This window comes from Moschus berezovskii, chromosome Y (assembly GCF_049115385.1).
Source record: "Moschus berezovskii isolate FMDL1 chromosome Y, NW_MosBer_1.0, whole genome shotgun sequence".
Lineage (NCBI taxonomy): Eukaryota > Metazoa > Chordata > Mammalia > Artiodactyla > Moschidae > Moschus > Moschus berezovskii.
Genome location: NC_142489.1, coordinates 51,713,676 through 51,727,418, shown reverse-complemented (window position 1 = coordinate 51,727,418; position 13,743 = coordinate 51,713,676).

Genomic DNA, 13,743 nt, shown 5'->3' with positions numbered 1-13,743 from the left:
CTTCTTTCCTTCTAGAGTTATTTCTGCACTGATCTCAAGTAACATACTGGGCACCTACCGACCTGGTGAATTCCTCATTCAGTATCGTATCTTTTTGCCATTTGATACTGTTCATGGGGCCTAATAAGTGTGATTAATCAAGTCAGCTTCAGCGGGCAAAGCCAAAGCAAGCAAAGCAAGCGTAGCGACAAAAATATTCTCAGAATTCCAGGGCATTTCCTGTTCAAAAGCTAGATTTTCAGCGTGATTATTAAGAGTTTTTATCTGTCTCCGAGTATGGAGATCATTAGGTCAATGACGTGAAGTGTGGCATTTCTTGGAAATTTTTAAAGCCGCCATTGCTTATACTGGAATGTCCTACTCCCGGGGATTTCACCTTTTCCTCTCTATCTTAGCTCCTTTGGAGTGGATCTTCTGAAGCGGGAGCCAAATAACTTCGTTGGTCCATCTGGGAAATACAATCATGTCCCTTTCTCGCTAATATTAATTTTCCACATCCGTTGTTTAGTCATCCGTCTTGATACAAAACAGGCAGAGGAAGAAAAATGTCCTTCAGTTCCTAGAAATGGTTTTCTGCTTTTGTCACAATATCTCCTTGTGGTAAGTTTAAAACATTTAAAACAAACAGCTGTATTAGTGATAGTTATACGATTAGAGAATGCATTGCATTGGATTCTAGATAGCATATTAAAAAGCATAGACATTACTTTGCCAACAAAGGTCCGTCAAATCAAAGCTGTGTTTTTTTCAGTGGCCATGTATGGGTGTGAGAGTTGGACTGTGAAGAAAGCTGATAGCTGAAGAATTGATGCCTTTGAACTGTGATGTTGGAGAAAAGGCTTGAGAGTCTTTTGGATGGCAAGGAGATCCAAGCAGTCCATCCTAAAGGAGGTCAGTCCTGGGTGTTCATTGGAAGGACTGATGCTGAAGCTGAAACTACAATATTTGGCCACCTCATGCGAAGAGTTGATTCACTGGAAAAGACTCTGATGCTGGGAGGGATTGTAGGCAGGAGGAGAAGGGGATGACAGAGAATGAGATGGCTGGATGGCATCACAAACTCAATGGACATGGGTTTGAGTGAACCAGTGTACCCCTTTACAACATCGAAGGCAGACTCCTGGAGGCTTTTTAGTAGTTGTATTTTTTTCTGTGTGTTTTTTAGGACAATCGGTTTTTTTTTTTTTTTTTCAATAGCGCTTATCCCCACAAACAAGACACTCTTCATTCCCCTTTTTAAAGGAAGTAAACATTGCGTCAGCTAACGTTTTCATTTTCTGAGTTTCTGACCCTAAGTTACAACAGGAGAATTCCTAATCTCACAAATGAGAGTGATGGTTCTCTGACATTCCTGATTTTCATTCTCCATATACAAACAGATTTTCAAATTGCATTTTGGCCTCCTTTTCGACAGCACCACAGGAGAGAACAACTCCCAGTCTATCTAAAGAATAAAATAAAATTTCCAATATAAGATGCCATAATGTTTAGAAGTTCTTTAGCAAACGGAGAGGGAGGGCTGTACATAGTTACAGCCTTTTTCATTTGTTGTATGTGAGAAAAATCAACGCCTTTGTATTGAGGCATTAGTTACCCTTGAGCATTACCATTTCTTAACATAGAATAGAGAAAAAGATCATCAGCCTCAGAGACTCGAGTTTGCAAATCCAGTAAATCAGAAAGCCTTTGTCGTAAAAGAGAATGAGTGGAGAGTCTGTTTTCATAAATATGAGTGCATTTTAGGAGCTTATCATTGTCATATATCTATCTATCTATCTATCTATCTATATATATATATATATATATATATATATATAGTTGGCTTTAGTGTAAAAGAGAGCATCAGGAGTATCAACATCAGATTCATCTTGTCCTCGAATTGGGGGACCTTCGGTTTCGTGTCCATTACAAGAGGAGGAGGAGCGCTTGGGACAGCCAGAACAGGGATGTTGGGAACGTTTTGAAAGATTGTATGTTGCTCTAATTGGGCTTTCTGTAAAGTCTCATCATCTAGCTTATATTCATATAATGAGCACGAGTTTGTTGACGAATATGGAGGTTGCAGTTAGAATTGCCTTGAAATGAAACTGTCACGGCTTTAATGAGGGTCCAAAAGGGTCAGAAATTTGTTGGACTATTTACTCCCCATCTTGTGGCTCGTTCAACATTTCCTTTAACCCGGTTTCAAATTTCTAAATCCAAAACTGCCTTCACCAGGGAACCAGGGATTCTATTCAGCCACTGTTTGGAGATGAACCTTTATCTGTTGATGTGAAACCAAATGTCGTTGAACCTTAAATAAATGATGAAGTAAAGTAGAAAGGTGGTGGGGATTTCCAGCCGTTTCTCTCATAACCCCGCACTTACTGACCTCCCCAGGACTTAACAGTCAACTCCGTCTGCTTGCCAAGTGTGTTCACCATGTCCCTGTTCGGGCACCAGTTGTCACGGTCAGCGTAGACTGGGATCTGGGGACTGGAGTTGATGAGAAGGAAGCAGGGGACCCAAGTGTTGAGTGAAACAGGGTACTTTATTTGAAGAAACACATGCATATATATCTTCAGTAAAATGATTACTCAGCCATTAAAAACAATGAAATTTCACCAGTTGCAACAAAATGGATAGTCCTTTCCATACAAAGTCACTGAAGAGAGTCACCGAAGGGAGTCACTGAAGTGAATCCAAGTAGGTGACTTTTCCCATGATCTCAGTCCTGAGAATTGTGTGCAGCTCTGATCATTCCTGTTTTGCAGGAACTGATTAGGAACAGAGAGTTCTTGAGAAACAGCACACAAAGAAGACAATATATTGGATCCCTTAAAAGTGAATGCATCCTGACAGACCCAGACATCCTGGAATGCAAAATCAAGTAGGCCTTAGGAAACATCAGCAAGGAAAAGCTGTTGGAAGTAGTGAATATCCAGTTGAGTTATGTGTAATTCTAACAGATGATGCTGTGAAAATGCTGCAATTTGCAGGCAAACTTGGAAAACTCAGCAGTGGCCAAAAAACTGGAAAAGATCAGTTCATTGCAATCCCAAAAAAGCCAATGCCAAAGACTGTTTGAACTAATGCACAATAGCACTCATCTCACACAGTCAGAAAATAATGCCTGAATTCTCCAAGGAAGGTTTCAACAAATGAAGAATTTCCAGAGGTTCAAGCTGGATTAGGTAAGGCAGAGCAACCAGAGACTAAATTGCCAACACCCATTGTTTGATTGAAAAGCAAGATAGTTCCAGAAAAACATCTATTTTTGCTTTAATGACTATGCCAAAGTCTTTGACTTGTGGAACATGAAAAACTGGAACATTCTTCAAGAGATGGGAATCCTAGGCCACCTGACCTGCTTCCTGAGAAATCTGTATGCAGGTCAAGGAGCAACAGTACCATGGACTTGGAAAAATAAACTGGTTCCAGAGTTGGGGAAAGTGGTACCTCAAGGCTCTATATTGTCACCAGTTTATTCAAACGCAGACTACATCATGTGAAATGCCAGGCAGGATGAAGCACAAGCTGGAATCAAGTTTGCTGGGAGAATTGTCAATAATCCCAGATATGCAGATGATACCACTCTCATGGCAGAAAGTGAAGAGAAAGTAAAAAGCCTCTTGATGAAAGCGAAAGAGCAGATTTGAATAGGTGGTTTAAAACTGACCATTCAATAAATGAAGATCATGGCATCTGGTCCCACCACTTTATGGCAAATAGATGGGGAAACAGTGGAAACAGTGAGAGGCTTTGTTTCCTTGGGCTCCAAAATCACTGTAGATGATGACTGCAGCGCTGAAATTAAAAAACACTTACTCCTTGGAAGAAAATCTGTGACAAATATAGACTTTATTGAAAATCCACAGAAAATATTTTGCTAACAAATGGCCATCTAGTCAAATCTATGGTGTTTCCAGGAGTCATGTATGGCTGTGAATTTTGGACCATAAAGCTGAACACTGGAAAAACTGATATTTTTGAACTATAGTATTTAAGAAGACTCATTAGAGTCCTGCACTGCATGGAGATTAAACCAGTCAATCCTAAAGGAAATTGGTCATGAATATTCAATGCAAGGACGGATGCTGAAACTGAAAACTCAATATTTTGTACTGTTTTGTGAACAACTGACACTGTAAAAGACTCTGATCCTGGGAAAGATTGAAGACAGGAGAACTGGATGACAGAGAATCAGATGGTTGGACGGCATCATAATTTTCCAAAGAATAGCAAGAGAGATATTGAATCATCGCTTGATGGACGTGTGTTTGAGCAAGCTCTGGGAGTTTTATATGACCAGTGAAGACTGGCATGCTGTAGTTCATGGGGTCACAACGTGTCAGATAAATGAGGGACGGAAGTGAAGTGAACTGATTTGTGGTGGGCTGTTTGCATGAAGTAACCCTGGCACAGCGGGAGTATTGATGCCCATGGCAGCAGTTCAGGTTTAGGGACTAGGGAATAGCCGTCCTGATGAAGACGTCCCATTGCTGATGCCCAAAATCCTGACATGAACTCTTTCCTTACTTTTTGTATTATCCTTGGTTGTGGATAGCAAAGGAACAATGTGGGTCTGTCTGCACATGAGTGATGGTTCTCATAATCTCCTTGGAGTAGAATATCTGATATTGCCATGGTAATCTTTAAGGAGATATGCACCATGAGACATTCATAGGTACCCTTGATTTGAAGTGAGCAACCATGGATGTTCCCAAATCCAACCTTTAGCCGCATTTGTGGTATGCCAACTTCTCAGGTTAGCAGGGATCTTGAACTATAGGCAGATCTACCACATTCTGATGAGGGAAGCTGAAAGAGAGTGTTGACATTTAACAAGTTAGTGAGGCCTGGCCTGGAATCAAGCCCTCTTGGAGCATTTGGGAGAGGAATTCTGCTTTTTGCACAATGGAGGCATGAGCTGTGGGTCCAGGGAAGGCAGACTCCTCAGGGTGTAATCCGTGCGGGAGCTATGGGTATGAGTTGGCAGAAATAAAGTGTAGTGGTGACAAAAAGGGAGGCCACTGGACCTTTTTGACCTCACATTCAGTGCCTTGTTTCAGCAGAGGTCCTTTGGATCTGCATGCACCTTCTTCATGATATTGTTTCAGACACAGGCATGTCACATTTTCTTTGCCCTTTTGGAGGCCCAGACATCAGATTGGTCTTTCCAAGCTACAGGGAGACAACCTTTAGGGGAAAAATGGAAACAGTTGCAAACAGCCTATTACACAGTTGGGAGAAGCAGGATCACCTTGATCAGAAGGTCTTGGGCCTGATTGGACACTGGGTCTGCCTCAAGAGCCCAGCATTGACTAGAAATGGTTTTGAGAGGTGTAGGCTGAGATTGGTAGTTTCAAGTCAGTGCAGTCCCAATCCACTTGCTATTTCTTATGTCATTCCTTGAGGGAAAACACTTGAAATGGAATCATGCCAAAATGATTGCCACTGTGAAACAGTCAATGTGATGAGAGAATATATGACATGAGCACCCATCAATCAGCTGTTCATCACGGGCACTTCAAGCCCACCGAACGTCTTTCCAAGTCAGTCCTTCTCACGAGTAAACCCCCAAATTTATAATCTTCCAGAAAAAAGTGTAGAGATAGAACAGGACACTAACTCGAATGACAAGTTAGTGAAAGAAAACAACCAGAATATATAGAGGTACTTACCAAAGTCCATTACCCTGGAAAACAAAGCTATGACAGTTTGCATATTATCATATGCAAATGTGAAAGTTTCCTTTTAGGGTTGTATGTATGTATGTGTGTGTGCCCACCAGCAGAAATGTGCATATGAGCTGTCAGGACTGGCCTGACTGAGAGAAGGAAAATGAATACGGAAAAAATGAATAAACTTATGTAAACTACATTAACTGTGGGGCAGCCAAAACACTCACGCCAGGGAATCAAGCCCAGGGATGTCATCGAGAAAGGATGACATGCTGCTGGACCCTGGATCACTAAGCAGAAAGTAACAGCAGGAAGAAAACATTCAGGGCCATACAGGGAGATGAAAAGGAGCAAGAAACAGAATGGGCAAGATTACCAGGCTCAGAGATGGGGTATGCACAGCCCCTACAAAGAGTTTTCTGTCCTTCTCCAGTACAGCAGTATTCTTTCTCCCGCAGGACCAGGCACATGAGCACATCTTGCCGTTTTTGTAAGGTTTTAGAGACTGACGGCACTATAGCATAAGCAGCTGCTACCTGCAGAGTATGCCCCTTTGAAACATCCTTCTTTAAGGTCTTGGCAGAACGCCTGAGTTATCAGGACTCTGCAAAGCATGGCTTAGGATGATCCTCTAGCTACTCGCAGCCCTGCAGCCCTGGGGTGACGGGGTAGGGTGGCATGTGTTCTCACCAGGAAGCAGGATGAGAACAGAACCACTTTGAAATGGCCTCTGTACAGGAAATGAACAGATTTCAATTTCCCTGACAATGATGAATCAGGTCCCTTAGGCGGATGCTGACCATAGCATCTCTTATTTATAGATGCTTTATCTGTAAATCTCTTTATATCGAGAGAATTTTATCTCTAAAAATGAAGTTCTCTGTATGTCATATTACCTATCCATTTGCCAAATTGACTACTAGAAATATGGAATTCCTATTTTTCACATAAGCAAATCAGTGTCAATATTCATATCTGAAATATTAATTCTCTACACTTCACGTATGAATATTGCTAAAGATTTTCCCTCATGACATATAGAATTATCTGTATTTCACAGCTGATATTCAGGATTTTTTTTTCCTACAAGTAATGTGGAGTTCTCTCTCTTGAACTTGGCTATCTGGTTGCGGATTTTCCTACATGAACAATGGCAGTCTCTGCATTTCACTTCTTTACCATGAGCTACCAGGGAACTTGACCAGTTGTAGGAAGACCTTCAGGGCCTTCTAGAATTAATAATGAAAAAAAAAAAAAAGATGTCCATTTCATCATATGGTTCTGGAACGTAAAAACAGGAAGTCAAAGATACATGGAGTAACAGGCATATTTGGCTGTGGTGTTCAAAAAGAGGTGGGGCAAACAATAACAATGCTTTGGCAAATAGAAAGGGTAAAAATGGAAAGAGTGACAGTTTTCTAGGGCTCTAATATGACTGGGAACAGTGATTACAGCCATGAATATAAAAGACATCTTCTTCTGGGAAGAAATGTTAGGAGAAACCTAGACACAGGTACTGAAAAGAAGAGATATCTCTTTGCCAACAAAGATCCACATAGTCAGGACGATGGTTTTACTAGTACACATGTACGGATGTGCTAGTATCACTAGAAAGAAGGGTGAGTGCCAAAGAATTGAGGCATTGCAACTGTGGTGATGAACATGGCTCTTGAGAGAAACTTGGGCAGGAAGGAGACCAACCCCCTCAATTCTAAAAGAAACTAACCCTAAATATTCATTGGAAGGGCTGATGCTGATGCTGAAGTTCTAATACTTTGGCTACCTGGTATGAAGAAGTGATTCAGGGGAAAAAAACATGATGTTCTGCCTTGTCTTTAAAAAAAGCAAAAGAAAATCATTGGCTCAATGTGGGTAGATGGAAGGCAGGAGAAGTTTGGGGCGACAGAGGGTGAGATGGTTGGACAGCATCACTTGACTCAATGAACATGAGTCTCAGCAAAGTGTTGGAGGCAGTAAAGGATAGGGAGGCCTGCAGTGATACAGTCCACAGTGTTGCAAAGAGTTGGACATGACTGAGTGATTGAATGTCAACAACTTTATTTCACATATATCAATCAAGATGATATTTTTCAACGTGGAACTTGGAATTTTCTATATGTCCACAGAAAAATTAAATATTCCTACATGAAATAAGGAATTTTCTCTGTTTCATTAATGAAATCTGCATGCATAACTTCCCTCTGAAACTATAAGAGTTTCAATATTTCATGCATCAAAATCAGAATAAAAATACACTGACAAGAAATATGGATTGGAAAAATGACATGAAATATTTTACATTTCAAATATGAAAATCTAGGGGTACATTTTCTAATATCAGAACACCTGACCTGCCTCTTGAGAAACCTGTATGCAGGTCAGGAAGCAACTGTTAGAACTGGACATGGAACCACAGACTGGTTCTAAATAGGAAAAGGAGTATGTCAAAGTTCTATATTGTCACCCTGCTTATTTAACTTATATGCAGAGTGCATCATGAGGAACGCTGGGCTGGAAGAAGCACAAGCTGCAATCAAGATTTCTGGGAGAAATATCAATAAACTCAGATATGCAGATGACACCAACATTATGGCAGAAAGTGAAGAGGAACTCAAAAGCCTCTTGATGAAAGTGAAAGAGGAGAGTGAAAAGGTTGGCTTGAAGCTCAATATTCAGAAAACAAAGATCATGGTATCTGGTCCCATCACTTCATGTGAAATAGATGGGAAAACAGTGGAATCAGTGTCAGACTTTATTTTGGGGGGCTCCAAAATCGCTGTAGATGCTGATTGCAGCCATGAAATTAAAAGACACTTACTCCTTGGAAGGAAATTTATGACCAACCTCGATAGCATATTAAAAAGCAGAGACATTACTTTGCCAAACAAAGTCCATCTAGTCAAGGCTATGTTTTTTCCAGTGTTTATGTATGGATGTGAGAGTTGGACTATGAAGAAAGCTGATCGCTGAAGAATGGATGCTTTTGAACTGTGGTGCTGGAGAAGACTCTTGTGAGTCCCTTGGACTGCAAGGAGATCCAACCAGTCCATTTTAAAGGAGATTAATCCTGAGTGTTCATTGTAGGGACTGATGCTAAAGCTGAAATTCCAATACTTTGGCCACCTCATGCGAAGTGTTGACTCACTGGAAAAGACTCTGATGCTGGGAAATATTAGGGGCAGGAGAAGAAAGGGACGACAGAGTGTGAGATGGCTGGATGGTATCATCGACTTGATGGACATGAGTTTGAGTGAACTCCGGGAGTTGGTGATGGACAGGGAGGCCTGGTGTGCTGTGATTCATGGGGTCACAAAGAGTCGGACACGACTGAGCAATTGAACTGAACTGATGGATGCACTTTCGATTTTATGTTTCATATATTGAAATCTAGCATTACATGAAAGACGAAATTCTCAGTAACACATATGAAACTCTACATGCAGATTTTATTACATGAAATATGAAATTCCATATTTCACATATGAAAATCTGGGGATATCTGTATATCATATGAAAGTATGCACACAGAACATTGGGCATGAAATATGAAAATATTGACATGCAATTATCTTAATGTATTTCAGTTCAGTTAGATTCAGTTCAGTCTCTCAGTCACGTCCGACTCTTTGCAACACATGAATCACAGCAGGCCAGGCTTCCCTGTCCATCACCACCTCCCAGAGTTCAATTACAAAATGTAATTATAATGTAATTTTCATATTTCTCATTTGAAAATCTATGTGTGGCTTTCATTCATGAATACAGAATGCTGCGGATTTCATATTTGAAAAACGACATTCATTTTGCTAAAGAAATACAGAAACTTCTATCTGATTTGAGAAAATATGATTTTCATGCTGAGCTATAAAATTGCCTATATTCCACCGTAAAGTTCTTCCAACATGAAATATGGAATTCAGTATATTTCTCTTTGAAAATATGAGGATTGATTTGCTCATATGAATACAGAGCCTCTGTTATTAATATTTGAAAACGTGTGTCAGAACTTTCACACATAAAACTGGAATTGTCTGTGATACAGAAATTAAGATCTGGGACAAGCAATCAAATATGGGATCAATTTATTTCTTGTTTCACTGTCTGGTCCCTGATTTCCCTATTGAAATTTACATTTCTCTGGATTGCTCTTATAAAAGTCCATGTGAAGATTTCACAACATGAAATACGTAATATTTATTTATTTTTATTTCACTTAATTTAATTAGAGCCTGATTACTTTATATTAAGAAAAATACATAAAGCAGTAAAAAAAATAAATATGTAATCAACTATGTTTCACACCTGAAAATCTGGGTGCCATATTTCTACATGAAAATATGTACATTACTATAGTAACAATTGGATTTCTAGATTTTGGATTTCCCACATGCACTATGAAAATCTGTATATTTCACATACGAAAAAGTGGATGTCATTTTCCCTGCATGAAATATGGAATCATCCCTATTTCTCATTTGAAAATTTGAGCGAAAGATTTCTCACATGGAATAAGGAATCTCTGTAATTCATTCAGGAAAATATGGGTGCAGATAGTCTCATGTGCATTTTGGAATCCTCTAAATCTCACATATAAAATCAAGGCACATACTTTCCTACATGAAATATGGTATTATTTATATTTCATATTTCACCATTTATGAAATATCTCTAGCTGATATATGGAATTCTCTATATCCCACAATTTAGATCTGCAAGCAGATTTACCTGCGTGCAATATGGAATACTCTATATTTCACATTTGAAATCTGTCCACACATTATCTACATGATATATAACATACTTTCCATATCACATACAAAAATATCTGCTGAAATTTTCCTAGATGAAGACTGAAATTTATGTACATCACATATGAAAAACCATTTCCACATGAAATGTAGGATTCTGTACATTTCAGACACCAAAATCAGTTCAGGCATAGTCCTATATAAAATATGGAATTCTGTATATTTCACATCTGAAAAAAATAATGGTGACAATTTTACTCAATTAAATATCAAACTGTATATGTTACATATGAAAATCTTGATGCTGATTTTAGTATACAATACAGTGAATTTTCTGGCATTTCTCATTATAAGCATCCTGATGCTACTTTTCTTACCCGAAACGTGGATTTCTCTATATATCATATATGAAAATCTAGGTGGTAATTTTCTTAGATGAAACATGGCATTAATTATATTTCACATATGAAAAACTTGGCTTTGTTTCTCTCTCTTTTTTATACATGTTTTATCATATTCTTTTTTATTTTCATTTTTAATTTTAGTCAGTTCAGTTCAGTCGTTCAGTCATGTCCCACCCTGCAACCCGATGAATCACAGCACACCAGGCCTCATTGTCCATCACCAATTCCTGGAATTCACACAAACTCACGTCCATTGAGTCGATGATGCTATCGAGCCATCTCATTCTCTGTCGTCCCTGTCTCCTCCTGCCCCCAGTGACTCCCAGAATCAGTTTCTTTTCCAGTGAGTCAACTCATCGCATGAGGTGGCCAAAGTATTGCAGTTTCAGCTTTAGCCTCAGTCGTTCCAATGAACACCCAGGATTGATCTTCTTTAGAATGGACTGGTTGGATCTCCTTGCAGTATAAGGGACTCTCAAGAGTCTTCTCCAGCACCACAGTTCAAAAGCATCAATTCTTCGACCATCAGCTTTCTTCACAGTCCAACTCTCACATCCATACATGACCACTAGTTCCTTTTATATTACTGTATTGATTTTGCCATACAATGACATGAATCTGCCCTGTTTCTACATGTGTTCCCCATCTTGAACCCTCTCCTACATCCCTCCACAAGTCATCCCTCTCTGTCATCCCAGTGCACCACCCCCGAGCATCCTGTATCATGCTATTTTTCTTACCCAAAGTGTAGAGTTCCCTATATATCATTTACGAAAATCTGGGTGGTGATTTTCTTAAATGAAATACGGAATTATCTATATTTCACATATGAAAACCTTGGCATTGGTTTTCTTAAGATACAGAGAATCGTTAGGGAATTGAAATCATCTCTATTTTACAGAGAAAATCTGGCCATCACTCTTTCTTCAAGATATATGGAATTCTTGGTATTTCTCAAACATATATCTAGAGAACCAATTTTCACCCTGAAATACGGAATTCTCTGTATTTCCTGTGTCAAAATCTTGGTTAATCCTCCTTCATGGAAGTAGGGCTTCTCTATATTTCACAGTTGAAGATCAGAAATGAGATTTTCCTGTAAGAAATATGGAAATCTCTATATTTCATAAGAACCGCTGGGCCTTCAGCTACTGAAATACCTGCCTGCCCTATTTGCACTTTGACACTGTTTCTCATGAAAACAGCTTCCATGTAGGGTATGCTTGTGTTGATCAGAGATGGGCATCTGGCTCAATGTGGCCAGAGTACCCCTGAGGAAATGCCTTTAGACTCCATTTGAAGCGTCTGGAAGGTCAGCGTGTAGAAGCCAGGCCCTTGCAACCAACATACTACACATGGGTGATGACATAAGGATCTGCCTGTGTGACTCACCTTCCCTTCTGGTAGTGTTGGCAAGTAATCAATTGGTGGGGAGTGACTGAAGCCAGTGGGCCCCTCTGTGCCAGCCAGTTGCTTTGATTCCAGGCCCACCTCTTTCACAAACCTGAAACATGGCCAGGGCCACAAGGAGAGGAAGACCAGAAGAAGGCTGGAGTGCCCCTGAGAGCTTTAGTCTTCTTACTTGTGAGACTGGTTTTCAGGCCGCATGGGCCATGCGAACTGCTGGCTCGGTGGGGCCATCAGGGACGTTACAGGGAGCAGGGGCAGGGGACACCAGGCAAGGAGGGCACCCTCTTCAGGTTGGAGGTGATGGAGGAAGGCAAAACTTTGCAGGAAGGAGAGATGGCGGGGTTCCGGCAAGACCTCCAACCGCTGGTGGAATACATCATGGAGGAGGTGAAGCTGGTGTCGGTTGTGGAGGAACAGGAGCTGCTGTCCTTTCAAGATTGTGAGGAGAACCCAGAGGAGCAGGACCAGGAACACCCAAGACATGGAGCTCCGAGGAATTAGCCCACTCTGCCCCCACTTCGGGTGCTGGAAGCATTGGCTTTCCCACAGGTAGAGCTGAGCTGTGGGGGTGAACCTTACCGCAGGGCCTACTTTCCGCTCAGGTCTAAGAACCTTCAGAGGAAAAGGGTCGCTTGTCTGGGAGAAGTGGCATCATCCAGGGCATTCCTGGCTCCTTTGGCAAAGTCATATCCTTACTACCGCTTCTTAGGGTTAGTTGTTCAGGAGGAGAGAAGGAGCAGTAGCAAGAGGAGGAATGTGTGTGAGGGCACAGGGAAACACATGGGGTGGAGGGAAGTGGGGGCTGGGAGGAGTGGTGTGCTCCAAAGTCAAGTGCCAGCAAAGCCAGGCCAGATCTCCACTTGTGTGTGTCTGATCCATGACTCTGGGTGACTCCTTTCGGCCTGCATCTGAATGGAAGTGGTCCCCTGGAGCTGGAACTCTGTGTGACTAGAGACAGTGTGCCAGAACATCATTCTCAAAGCCTTATTATTGTAATTGTAGATTATCTGGGAAAGCAACAGAGACATTCGGAGTCCAATAACCCATCCTGGTCATTAAGAGCCCCTGTATTTGTTCCAGCTAGTGCAGTGTAAAAGTAGGACATTGTCCACTCACCAATGGTGGAGCAGAAAGGAGCCACTCTTTTCCTCCCTAGTTAGGGCCACACCACTCCAGACATATCCGAATGCCGTATGGTGAAGAGAGGGAGAAGGTGAGAGTCCTAGGGATCTCTTGCCAAGCACACTAACTCACACACACACACACACACGTGTGCACAAACAGAGGATATACGGGCCTGCAGACAAGGCATGCTACAGGGACTGCAGACACTGATGTTTTAAGCAGTGACATGCCACTACCCAGCACACACAGACCAGGCAGATCAGAAACCATAAGACACAGACCGTCCCTCAGTGGAAGTAGAGAAGGGACCTGGAGGACCATGGGGAACATAGAACTATGAGCATATTTGATGGTATGCCAGGGGATGGAGATGTCAATGGCGTGGTCTAGCAA